We start from the raw sequence: 14,460 nt of genomic DNA on the forward strand, positions 1-14,460 counted from the left end.
GTATTGTACTGCAGTGGGTAAAGCTGCTGTTTGTGATGCTAGCATCCCACATGGGCACCAGTTCATGTTCCATCTGCTCTGCTTCCAGGCCAGCTCCCTGCTAATGGCCTGGGAAAAGCAACAGAAGATGGCTCAAGTGCTTGGGCCCCAGCCACTGAAATGGGAGACCTGTGAAGCTCTTGGCTCCTGGCTCCTGGCTTCAGCCTGGCCCTACCATGGCCGTTGTACCTATCCAGGGGAGTGAATGAGTAGATGGAAGATCTCTCACTCTCGGTCTCTCTCTTTCTCTCTATCTGTCTCTTCTTCTCTCTCTGCAACTCTGACTTTTAAATAAATAAATAATTTTTTAAGTGGTACAGATTTTTTTTCATGTTTTGAAATATTCATATATACAAAGTTAGCTATCTTGGGGTTGGGATCCAAGTCTAAACATGAAATTCATTTCATATGTGAGTACTTCAAAAGGTTTGTGAAAAAATGGAATTAAAAGACAAGTTTATTTAGGTGCAAAAGATAAAATCTATGAATAGTTTTTTTTCATAATATGCATTCTCCATGAACTTTTGAAGAACACTTATATGCATAGACTTCATTTTTTGCTCAAATTACCTTTTTAATTCAATTTTCCATGAAAATTTTGAAGTTCCTCAAACACTTTATACTCATATTCTGAAGTAATTTTATACAACATTTTTAGGGCACTTGTATTTTGACTGCAACCTGTCAATCACATGAGGTCAAGTGTGGAATTTTGCACTTGTGGGGTCATGTTGGTGCTCAGATTGTGGTTCATTGTCAATTGCAGATTTTTGAATTAGGGATGCACAACCTGTACAAAATCCACTTAACTGCCTTCAATATAATGTGATGACTTTTGGTGATTTGTTGGTTTCTGTGTTGCTTTGGCGAACTGTTGAGGACTGTGCTTCTCAGGTGCAGAGAGACACTTCCCAGATTTTGATGCTCTTCCTGTCACTTGATCACTCAGATCTCTTTGTCTAGTCCTACAAAGTTTGGGGAGTGTCTGGCCCATGTGTTGTATGAGGCCCTCAAAATCATTTGATCTGGTCCTGTCAAGGCAACTACACAACTACAGGCAGGACTCAATTAAATAAATGTATAGCAGGCTATTTTTAAATTGATGATTTTGTACAGCCCACAAATGATGTTATAAATATCTAAATGGCATTTGGCAGGCAAAAGGGTCCCTTCCTCATTGACCTGTGCTCACAACTTGGTCTTCTGTGTTGTATATTCTACCTCTGGACTCCCCATGTAGAAGAGTCCTGTTCAGGCTAACCAGGATCTTCAGCTATCCAAAAATCTGTCCCTTATGTCCTCACCTACTCACTGTATCTAAAAGGCAAGAATTTGATAGCTTGTTTTTTTTTTTTTTTTTAATTTCTTCTATGTTCTTTTCCCTAATGCAGTAGCCATAAGATATGGAATTATGAAATGGTAAGGTTTCCTGAAGATCACAGGAAACAGAAAAATACAAAGACTGGAAACCCAATGGCTAATACATAAAAATATCATTCTGTTTCATAACCATTTTCAGAATTTGACACTGTTTCTGTAGTTCAAACTTAGAGAAATCTGTAGGCTACAGATCTCCCCAGTTTAGCTTTGAGTTTTTAACAGGTTCTACTTCAAAAGGAGCGTGGAGTAACAGTAACACTGCAAACCTATAAACATCCTCATGTGAACTGTCAGAAAGAGTTGGACGGAACTAGCTCTGTCACATGGTTTTTGTTACAATAAAGCAGTAAAAGAAGAGAGAGTTCTATACTCTGGATGCACTGTGCTTTTGAAATGAAACAGGAAAGGTGTCTGTAATAGGCATTTCCACCAGAGAGCAATCACAATGCCCCACTGGTTCTCATACCTTTGATAGTGCTTGACTGTATCTAACTCTCCCGCTGAGTTCCTGTCTCAAGGCTCACAGATTAATATTAACTCAGGCTGCAATGAGGCAGATTTCTCTTAGTGAGACGGCGCTGTTTTGATCTGTGCACTTTATCATTAACACGTTTCCTGAAAGCCTATCTTGCAGCATTTCCCCAATCATGCTCCATAGAATCCTGGTATTCAGTGAGATAAAATGCATTTCCTAGATAAAAGGGATCTGCAGTCAAACTACTCAGGATAGTCTGCAAACTTTACCTCTTATCATAAAGATTCAAAATCCAATTAGCATATAAAAGGTTCAGAATAAAACCTACATAAAAGAAATCTAACTTTGATAAACTCCAGGATTTCCAAAATTCTGCAAACACAATCTTCATTTTATTCATCTAGAATCAATGAATATCATACAGGCCATATTCTGAAAAGGCTGCTGTATAAACATGCCATAATTTCTTCAGGTATTTGATTCTATACACCCCTCCCAATGAAGATAGAATCCACTTCCACTTAGGAAAATCATAAAATATTCAGAGGCATAAAAATACTTTTTACTTGGGGAAACTTTTCTGCACACTAAATTCAGAACTTCAAGTGGTCCTGGAACAAACTGTACTACTGAAGTTTGAAGACTGAGTGAGCACTAAAATTTATTGTATGGGCATTAGTTTCATTAAATAAGCCATCAATCAGCCTGCCCCGTGGCTCACTAGGCTAATCCTCTGCCTGCGGCGCCAGCATACCGGGTTCTAATCCCGGTTAGGGTGCTGGATTCTGTCCCGGTTGCTCCTCTTCCAGTCCAGCTTTCTGCTGTGGCCCAAGTGCTTGGGCCCTGCACCTGCATGGGAGACCAGGAGAAGCACCTGGCTCCTGGCTTCGGATCAGCGCAGTGCGCTGGCCGCAGCGGCCATTTGGGGGTGAACGAACACTAAAGGAAGACCTTTCTCTCTGTCTCTCTCTCACTGTCCACTCTGCCTGTCCAAAAAAAAAAAAAAAAATAAGCCATCAATCCCCTATAAGGCAAGGGTCTCAAACATGAGTCAGATTCACCACACAAAAAGCAAGATTGTGGCGATTTTGATGGTCTTACTCAGGAACATAATAGGCCATTAGACAAATCTAGCAGGCAGTAAGGAACTAGGAGAGTTTGGCCACTGCAAAACAAATTAGGGCAACAGATCAAATTCCAGGATCCTGGAAAGTAGAAATACTAGATTAGGCAAGGTTGGGGAGAAGAAGAGGCACACAGAAGCAAAGGTGCAGGAACACAAGCTGGGGTGCAGTCACGTGCACTCATAAGATAGATCCTGCAGCGCATGTTTGGCTGTGATAATGACTGACTTCCAAAAGAAAACCTGCCAGGGACAGGCCATGATCCCTAGGGGAGCTACTCCAGATCAAAGGGCTGCAGCAGATAAGGAGGTCATTCAGCTGAAGAGGGGACAAGAGAAGCAAAGACAAAGGCACTAATTTTATATAATAACGCAGAAACTATCTAAATGTTCACCTGAGGTTGGAGGCAGAAGACTGGTTATTTTTGATGGTTGAATCATTATTTGAATTATCACTTACAATAACAGATCAAATTGTACCTTTTTCATTTACAGAATAATAAAGGGTTATATGATAGAAATATCAATATCTGTGAATTGGCCAAACATGCCCTCATAGATATATCCTTTCTGACAGATGACAAAATATCAGCATGTTAATAAATGCCAAATGTCAACAAACACAAATTCCAATTATTTTTGAAGAGCCAGAATTTGAGTTAACAGCATTGTGCACAAGAATTGTATATAAAATAATAAAAAATGTATTATATATTTATAAATGTAGTATAATTGATTTCATTGAGTCATACCTTTTAGATTTTTTAAATTTTATTTTTTATTTTATCAAGTTATTTTTAAGAACTTTGGTTATAATCCACAGGTAATTATTAATACAAATTTAGAAAATTTATTTGCCATGTTACCTTTCAGACAACTTGAAAGAGTTGCACAAAGATCATTGTAATGGTTTTTGTTTTAGCCTATGGGGATATATTGAGTAGTATTTGGCAGGGATTGATCCTAGGGACTCTCCTAATCAATAACTGTATTGGTTACCTGTCTAAAAAGTTTACAATGTGCTAATGGTACAACTGAAAAGCTTATATTGGAGTATTATTACAATTTTAGAATTAGCAAATAAAGACTGATTAGCAAATATATCACAGTGAAATTAAACAGAAACAAATGCAGGCTGGTATAGGCAAAAATAATAGAATCTGAGAAATGAATATAGGGTATGGAACTAGTAACTAATCATGTGTGCAGAAAAAATGACCCATGTCAACCTGTTACCACATATATTATTAGTATGATTAATTTATAAAAATGATCCCACAGTCACTGAAAGAGGATTGAGCTCCAGCTCTCTGCTGTGGCCTGGGAAACAGTGGAAGGTGGCCCAAATGCTTGGGCCCCTGCACCCACATGGGAGACCGGGAAGAAGCTCCTGGCTCCAGGCACAGTTCCAACTGTTGCAGCCATTGGGGAGTGAACCAATGGAGGGAAGACCTCTCTCTCTGTCTCTCCCTCTCACTATCTGTAACTCTACCTCTCAAATAAATAAATAAAATCTTAAAAAAAAAAAAAAAAAAAACAGAGGATTGAGCATGTTTTGTGAACAAATGTGGAAGAGTGTGGTCAAATGTGTGAATCCAGATAAAATGGAAAACCTTAAAGGAATGGAGAACAAGGCCAACCTGAGAACCCTGTTTATACTGATAGACACATAGCACTTCCTCAGCTTATGTCTGTTGACACTGTGTCCATCAGGGTTTAGTCAGGAAGACAAGGCCCATTCCATGCATCCCAGACATAAAGGATATTAATGTAGGCAATGTGGACTTTCAAATTTCAGAATAGCTGGGAAGGTAGGTCAGGAAATTTCATCCTGGTGTGTTCAGCCAGAAGCACTGAAGAGGATGATTCTCAGGACTGGCTAGGATCTTGCATGGAATCTCTTGTTTGCCTTCCCCTTGGCCTGCAACTGCTTTCTGAGATGAATGGTCCTTCCTTCTCTTCCACCTTCCAGTTCTTACCGGACTGTTTTTCATCGTCAGATTCTGTTGCAGAGCCATGTGAGGAAAAGGATTGTGGGCAAGGTAATTCCCACTCTAGAAAAAGATGGTAGTGATGTAGGGTTCACAACATTCCTGCACAACTTTATCAATGAAGCTGTTCTGAAGACAGGATCCAATCATTTGCATGTTTAGCCTAAGGTAGAGAAGCTATGATACAGTTTTACAAAATTTTTGGTCTTTTCTAAAAGGAAATTAAAATTCTTCATTGATTCTATTTGTTGATGATTCAGTCAATTGTTCCCACAATAATAACAACTCCAGCATTTCAGTAACTGTGAAAGCACACATTCCAGTGTGTCTGCAGGTCAGCTCGGGCCATTCTGCCTAATAGCTGGGTTTGGTCAAGCCTAATATTTAGAGTAAAGATTTTTACACATACCTCTCATTTTAGGAGCTACCTGCAATAGATAGAATAAGGGTCTCCCAAAGATGTCCGTGGCCTACTCCCCAGAAGCTCTGAAAAGCTCAGGTTACTCGGAACAGAGGAATTGCAGATGCAGAAGAAAGTAAGGTGGCTAATTAAGTGATCTTGAAATGAGATTGTCTTGAATTATCCTGGATTATGTGGGAGGACCCATTATAATCTGAGTCTTTAGAAGTAGAATTCAGAAGCAAGAAAGATAAAGAACCTGAGGGAAGGGGCCAGCATTGTGGCATAGTGGGTAACACTGCTGCTTGCAGTGCCAGTATCCCGTATGGGCACCATTTCAAGTCCTGGCTGCTCCACTTCCGATCCAGCTCCCTGATAATGTGCCTGGGAAAGCAGTAGAAGATGGCCCAAGTCCTTGGGCCCCTGCACCCACATGGGAGACCTGGAGGAAGATCCTGGCTCCTGGTTTCAGATTTACACAGCTCCTGCTGTTTGGTCAATTGGAGAGTGAACCAGCAGATGGAGGACTTTCTCTCTCCTTCCCTCCCTCTCTCTCTCTCTGTCTCTCCTTCTCTCTCCATGTGGCTCTGCCTTTCAAATAAATAAATAATAATAAAGAAGCTGAGGGAGAACCAGAGAAAGAAGAGGGTGAGAAGAATTCAGCCAGTTGTTGCTGGCTTGGAGACAGAAAGAGGGGTCCCAAGGCAAGGGACATGGGTGCCCAACAGAAGAAGCAAAGCAAGAAAAGCCAATGAGACTGATCATCCCTGGAGTCTGCAGAAAGAATGCATTTCTGCTGACACCTTGACTTTAGTTCAGTGAGATTCATTTTTGAATTCTGATCTGTAGAATAGTAAAGAGTAAATTGGTGTTTTTTTAGTCACTGAGTTTATGGTGATTTTTATGTCACTTATAGTGTAATGGAAACTCAAATACACTATCCGCAGTCCATTATTCTCCTGGTAAAGGCAGCAATGCAATGGAGTGAGCACAACACTCAATGTCCTTAAAGCCTAGGCCTAGAACTACCATTGTGTCACTTCTGCCCAGCTTACCAGCAGGGAGACAAAAACTATTACCTGTCCTGGATGGATATTCAAAGTCAAATGGCTAAAGATGTGAATATGGTGTGTGGCGGGAGAGGGAGAAAGGAGGGTAATTCATGGGCACAGAAATGCATCTACTACATTGGGCATCTTGCAGCCATGACAAGAACCCAAGAGCTCCTATGAAAATGAACTAACTACTCTATGTTCCATAACTTAAAATATAATTCAGGAATTCCATTCTCTAAAGTGAAATACCATTTTGCACACATTATGTTTGCAAATCATGAAAGCTGTACAATTTTACATGCTACAAAGAAGTGCGGAAAAGAGTAACATGGAAACGTCTACATTGCTACAGCCATTACAGAGGGCAATACAATGGTACTGACTGAAATCAAGAATGCACATATCCTGGCTCCCTTCAAGGCCGGTCTGTCTATCCTTCATGTAGGTCTATGACAAGACAGACACAGGTGAATGGATATGTACTGAAGTATAAGTGTTGCAAAGAGTTCCTGATATGATTTGAATATGTTTCCCAAATCCATGTACTGGAAACTTAATCCCCAAGGCAATGCTGTTGGGAGATGGGGTCTAATAAAAGGTGACTTGGTCATGAGGGCTGATTGTTGTTTTCACGTAGTAGGTTAGCTATTTCAGGACTGAGCTGCTATGTGACTCCAGCTCTTGGGCTTTCTTTTTCACATGATTCTGCTCTCTTGCCCTGTGATGCCTTCTGCCATGTTATGATGCAGCAAGAAGACCTTCAACAAATGTAGCCCCTGGGTGTGAATAGTCCAGTCTCTGGAACTGTGAGAAATGACTTTGCTTTTCCTCAATGAATTATCCAGTCTCTGGCATTCTGTTGTGACAACACAAAACAGACCATGCTGGTACACAATGGTAGGAGAATGAAGCATAAAATATGACACAGTCATATTATGGCCTATGTGATATGCTATAGAGCAGTCAAAAACAATGAGTTGGTTTTACATACAGAAACACAGGCAGATTACAGAAACATGTGTTGGAGAAAAACAATGGGAGATCCCAGAGTACAATGCCACCTATGCAAAATTAAATGCTCACACAGCACTGTGTATTTTTCAAGTATATGAAATTACTTACATAAACATGTAGCAGGTGGTTTGGAAGAATATATGTTAAATAGACTAATGGATGCCTATGGGAGGGTGTAACTAACAGGAATGAGAAAAATCAGACAAAGGGCACAATCACAAGCTTATTAGAAACAGAGACCCTGACCCTCAGGTGATGATAATCGTAATTCATAAACTAAGATGGTTTGGCTAAAGCAAATTCTGCACACCTGATCTTAGGATGCAAGCGTGGCAGGGGCAGAGAAGAAGGAAGGGAGAGTAGGAACATAGAGGAAAACCAGAGACGCCAGGGAAGAGATAGAGAGGGTGTTTGACAGTTAGGAAAAGCTTCAGCAAGCAGCTGAGTTTCTGTATCACTGTCCTTTCATTCTGTTGCTTTATGTATGCGTGGAGAAATAAATGTTTTCATGTCTTCCTAATAGCAATGTACGCACACACTCCTATTAGAAACTTTTTAGTGAAATTTATAGCTATTTCATTTCTCTTTCCTTAACTATTCTCAGTAACTAAGGTTTCTGAGAACTATTTGACTTCGATGGTTAATTTTTAAAGCTACTTTTCAAGGTTCCCTTCTTAAAAATGCATCTTCCTTGGGAATCAACTGTGCAGAATGAGACAGCTGACGTGATCAGTTCCCTTGGGTGTGTCTTCAATCATGGAACCTTTTCTCTGCTGGATGGAAATTGCCTCATCTTTCAAAGTGAAACAATGAAGAGCAGGCTGGACCAGCCCTTTGATGTATTAGGGAAATCCCAGACTCTAATGAGAGGCACAATTTAAGTTGTTTCCCAGGTTGCATCCTGGCCCAGCCCTGGTTATTGCAGGAAATTGGGTGTGAACTAACAGAGGGAAGATTTCTCTCTCACTTGCTCTCTCTTTCAAATATATACATTTTTAAAATGTAAATTTTGGTGCAAAAAATGAAATCTGTGTATAATTTTTTCATAATACACAATTTCCATCAACATTTTTAAAGATTTATTTATTTATTTGAAAGTCAGAGTTAGAGAGAGAGAGACAGAGACAGAGAGAGAATCTTCCATCAGCTGGTTCACTCTCCAATGCCCACATCAGCCAAAACTTGGCCAGGCTGAAGCCAGGAGCCTGGAACTCCTTCTGGGCCTCCAACTTGGGTGCAGGGGCCCAAGCACTTGGGCCATCTTCAGTGCATTCCCAGGCACATTAGCATGGAGATGGATCAGAAGTGGGGCAGCCAGACTTCAACCTGCACTCATATGGGATACTGGTATTTATTGCGAGTGTTGGCTTAAACGGCTGCTCCACAACACCAGCCCCTCCATGAACATTTTGAAGACCACTCGTATGCATGCATATGTGTGTGTTACGCACCATAACAAACTTACCTTTTATTTTACTTTTTTTCATGAACTTTTGGAAGCACCCTTATATTCTGTAAAAGTATATGTAAGACAGCTCTGAGATTCTTTCATCATGACAACCTCACAGAGTGCCATCTGTGTGCAGCAACAGGGTTCTTATCAGCTAAAAGGTTAAACAGTAAGCAGCTGAAGAGGCTGCTTCTTTAAACTTAGCTCCGAGTGGAGAATTTTTTAGGCAGTCATGATCTCATTTCGTATGCAGGGTAAATAGGCTCGTTAAGAATATAATGTGAAGGAGACTCACGTCTCCTCTAACAGGGGCAGAGAGGTCAGCTAAGGAAGAGGGGGAAGCCGGTATCAGGAATAGGCCTCTGACTAGCTGTTGCCATTTTTGTCCTGTTTTCGTTCCTATAAATGTAGTTGTTTTAAGAATGATCTCAGTCAGAAAAAGGAGAAAAGGCCCTATTACAAGGTTAAGACCCAAAAAGCCCTCCAGGGTTTTTTCCAAGAGGCCATTAGTATGATCCAGTAACAGACAGCTAGCTGAAAAAGTTTGCAAAGCAACAATGAGAGAGCAGAGCGAGATGTAACCTTCTCTTCTATTGATGGAGCCTGCCTTTAACCCTGAGCTGGCCCTCAGCACAGCCAGAAAGCACAAAAAGGATGTTTTCATCGTTTCACTCTCTTTTCTTTGACCTATAAGAAGCCTCTTTTGTTACTCATCACCAAACTAACTTCTATCCTGAATGCCTTAAATCTGAACTTTCAGCATAAGGATTTTTCTGAATCATCCCTGATGGCCTAGGACCACTTTTCTAGAAGAGCTTGACCTTTCCAGCCCTCCAGACAATGCCTGCTGCCTCTAGGACAGGCAGCAATGAGCCTTCTGGCTCCCTTCTCCTTCCTCCTATTGGAATTTACCCGACCCTTCCCTCCTCACCACTTGCAGGCCCTGCTTGACAAGGTGACATTAAATAACAGGGTCTAACCTCTGCAGATGAGCAAGAGAGAGACCCAGCCCACAGAGTGTCCTCCAGCTCAGAAATGCAGGCTACCAGTGGTCTTGTGGAGGCAGCTCTCTCTCTGTGCTTTCTCCCACCAAAGAATGGTCTTGACACATCTGTCTGAGCAGGTGAACTCCATGCAGGTAAGAGAGAACAAAGCTTAATTCTTTGGGCATTAGATTAAAAGGTCAAGTGCAGAAGCAGTCCTTCTAGGTTAGGAATGACCTTCATAGGGCATGGAGAAGACACAGTTTAAAAGCCCTAAGATACTCAAGAAACCAGTAGATATAAAAAATAATAATGTCTTCCCTCAGAACACATATTACAAAAATGGTCAAATTTCCCTTAGAAAGGGGTATGCAATGATTTCGGATATAAATCTCTAGTGTACCAATATTTTGAAATAATTGTACCAATTTCACTGTATGATCACATAATATTGATTTTGAAAGATGATGAGGAGATTTTTCAGGGACTGGTTAATTTTACTCAGCTGTTTCTTTGATTCTGGATTGTACATTCTATTCCATAATTTTAAAAAGAAGAGAGGTAAAAATCTCTCACATTCACATTCCATTAACCATTGTAATAGAGTAAGAATGAACTCAGGGAGTTCGTAGACTGCAGAGTTACTGTTTTGCATGTAGACATGGAACCATAAAAATGCCATTGCTGATTAAAAATGAGTGGGACTTTGGTTCCAACTCTCTTGTGGAAGTTTGTCATTGTAACTCCAGTGTCATGATTTTTAAAGGAGAGTAAATGAAAGGGTCTTAAGATTTAATTCATTTCTCCATTTTTGGACATTCAGATATTCTACAGTACTTCATTTGTATCATGCACTTTTGGTATGTGATGAATAAAATATGTGATATACACAAAAATAAAAATGAGGCACATCCAAGTCTGAGGACTCTGTCCATAAAGACCATCATGTGGTCTCCACTGGAACTTGATCACTACCAGAGAATCTCTACTGATTCTGTAGAGAGAGAAAAAAAAAGTCACAGAGGAGAAGAGATGATGATAATAAGAATTATAAAAATTACCTCCTGAATCTAATACTAAATATATTAATTCCCACTATGAAGATCAGAGTCACTGGCTAATGCTTATTTTGTGTCACAGCAAATTTTATTCTCTAAAATAAGATACACAGAATCTCATTCTAGAAGAAGTGGATAAAGTCATAGATATGTAAATGTTTCTATCAGTGATGAAAACAATGGAAATTTTGAACAAACCAATAATGAAAAAGAAATTGAATCACTACTAAAAAGTGTATCAACAAAGTGAAATTCAGTACCTGATACTTTTGCTGTTGAATTCTATCAAACATTAAAAAAAAAAAAACACAACAAATTAATACCAATTCTTCTCAAATGCTTCTAAAAACAGAGGTCTCATTGGATGAGACCAGCATTATCTTGATTCCCCAGTCAGACAAGGATTCTACAAGAAAAGGATACTGTAGACCACATATCCCTGATAAACGTGTATGTAAAAGTCCTCGGCCAAATAATAGGCAACTGTATTTAACAGCATTTCAAAAAGATTCACTCACCATGATCAAATGGAAGTTATCCCAGGGATGTAAAGATGGTTCAGCATACACAAATCCATAAATGTGACAAGCCACACAGGCAGAACAAAGGGGAACAAACATGAGCATCTCAGTGGATGCCAAAAAGACATCTGGCAAAATTCATCATCCTTTTGTGAGAGAAACTAAACGCATAAGTTATATAAGGAAAGTACCTCGAACAGCAAAGGCTGTCTATAACAAGCTCACAGCTAAGATCATACTCAACAGTGAAAAGCTGAAAGCTTTTCCTCCGAGATCAGGAACCAGACAAGGGTGCCCACTGTAATCACTTCTATTCAACAAAATATAGGAAGTTAGTCCTTGTGGAAGCAATCAATTAAGATAAAGAAATGAAAGCATCTGAATTGTAGAGGAAGAAGTTTAAATTGTCCCTATTTGCAGATGACACGTACATATATATATAGAAAATCCTATGCTAAAGACTCCACCAAAGAATTATTAGAACTAATTCAGTAAAATTGCAAAATATAAAATCAACACACAGAAACCGGTAGCATTTCTGTACCCTAACAATAAGCAATTCAAAAGAGAAATCAGGAAATCAATTCCATTTACAATACTTAAAATACTTGAGAATAAATTTAACCAAGGAGGTGAAAGATTTGTACATTGAAAAGACAAAAAAAGACAGAACCTCTTCTTCCTCTGCCAAACCCAGTATTTTTGAAAAAAAAGTTAAATGCCACAGTTAATGCTAAATTTTCAGGATTTTAGTAGCCATAAATGTTAGAGATTTTACATATTTGTTCTTGATCAACTCACTTCCACAGGTGAGGAATGAGATACTACCTGAATTCAACGCAGCTGTGCCACATGGCAACTCTTTAGGTACACAATAAAATCATTCCTGGGTGGCCTTCTCCATGACCTGTTTCGTCTCTGTCTCCCCCAGTGTCCCTATACATAGTATGATTGCTTCCTTCTTTTCTAGTTAGGGTTAGTAATCCAGGCAAGAAGAAGGGCCAATGAATCATTGAGTTTATTATAACTACTAGAATTTCATACTCTTCTTTTATTTTATCATTGCTAAATCCTCATCCTTTCCAAAATCTTGAATATGAGCATTTTAATATCATCCTCCTGCTTCAAAGTGAACTTGACCTTTGCAACAGGAAAGAAAATGTATTGTTTATAAGATGTGTTGATTTGGGTAAAATACAAACCTCTCTAGATTTTGTGTTCTGTAAAATGGCAGATAATTTGACATAGCCATATCACAAAAAGTAAATGAGATAAAGCACTTAGCAATGCCACTTTATATAGAGTGAAATCCAAGTAAATCAGTGATTTTTCTTATTAAAATAAAACAGACTATGAATAATAATTTGATATTACTCAAAGCAGTAGATAATTAAATGCTTTAAACATATTTTAGTATTTAACAATACAAGGAATAGAAACAAGCTAAGGTTACACTGAAGAAGCTAGAAAATATATCACTAAGATCAAAGAAAATTAATGATTGAAAATATTCCATGAGAAAACAGAGAAACTATAAAGTTAATGTAGCTTCTGTGCCAATCCTTTGAAACATTTCATTAAGTGGAGACAATACTTTCAAGTCTCATCAATCAAACCCAGAAAACTAAAATGCACATTAGCATAAAAAAGTTATGTAAACACAAGTTCTGAGGAAATTGACTATAGGAGAATAAAATAATACTTAACATTAAACTGCAGAGTACCATTGGTATAATTTCCTAGAAAAATATTACAACACTATAACTGACTTAAGAAGCAGAATTTTTGACTAATCTAATAAGCATCCCAAGCTCTGTTGATTTCCTCCATTCTTCCTTTAGTCCAGGGTTGGGAGGCTATTTCTGCAGAGGTCCAGGGAGTGAATATTGTAGGCACTGTGCATCGCACAGTCTTTAGTACAACTGTTCAGTTATTGTAGCAGGAAAGCAGCCATAGACACATAAATGAATGGCTTGGTGGGGTTTCTACAATACCTGATTCACAAAGCAAAGGGGGAGGGAGCACAATTTGCAGATTTTTCTATCCAGTACTGCTTACTAATATCACTCCCCCAGATTATATCCAGCCTCCAACTATGTTACTTCCATCTACTTTGCAAACCCATCTCCCTACCCAATCTTCTACACAGGGAATGAAGGCATTCTAACCAAATAATAACACTGAATTTTGCCCTTAACATATTTTCATATATTTGCTCTTCGAATAAAGACAGAAGTTCATTGGAAAATTCGGCCCCCATCTGCTCTGCACACTGGCTTCCTCTCAGTGGCTCTGTGCCCCATGTCCCTGATTTCTTCTACCACAGGACTTTTGTATATGCTTGTTTCTCAGTTTGAATGTTTCTACTCTTCCTCTTCCCTAATAAGCTCCTCATAATTTATCCTTCAGCTCACATATTACTCTGTTAGGTAATTATTCTCTGATGTAACCAACGATTCCAATGGCCCTGGATCTCCTGAGCACCATGTTGTCTGAGCTATAATTTCATACATATTTATTATTGTTAGATCATTATATATCTCCTCACCAGATTATACAAGGGTTCTTCAAGAATCAAAAGAGAAATTCATTTTGGGGCAAAAAAGTTAAATCAATGTAAAAAAATTCCCATAATATACATTTCTGTGAATTTTTGAAGACCTCCTATACCCTCAAAAGACAAAAGATATTTCCAGTCTTCTTACCATTTGTCTTCAGAATCAGGTATTGTACATAACAGGACTTCAGTAATTATTTGTTGAATGAGCAAGTAAAATAAAGAATGCATAAACAATTGAGTGAACCATGGAACAAATTCAACAGTCATAAAATAAATACCTCTATGAAACATTCCAGGGCCAATTATAAAAACATTTGTAACAACTTCCTAGTTTTCAGGCTTCACTAGAAGTTCCAGAACATAAAATGGAAAGCCTATGCAATTTATTTGAAAAACTAGCATCAACTGATA

The sequence above is a fragment of the Oryctolagus cuniculus genome, chromosome 10 (assembly GCF_964237555.1).
Source record: "Oryctolagus cuniculus chromosome 10, mOryCun1.1, whole genome shotgun sequence".
Classification (NCBI taxonomy): domain Eukaryota; kingdom Metazoa; phylum Chordata; class Mammalia; order Lagomorpha; family Leporidae; genus Oryctolagus; species Oryctolagus cuniculus.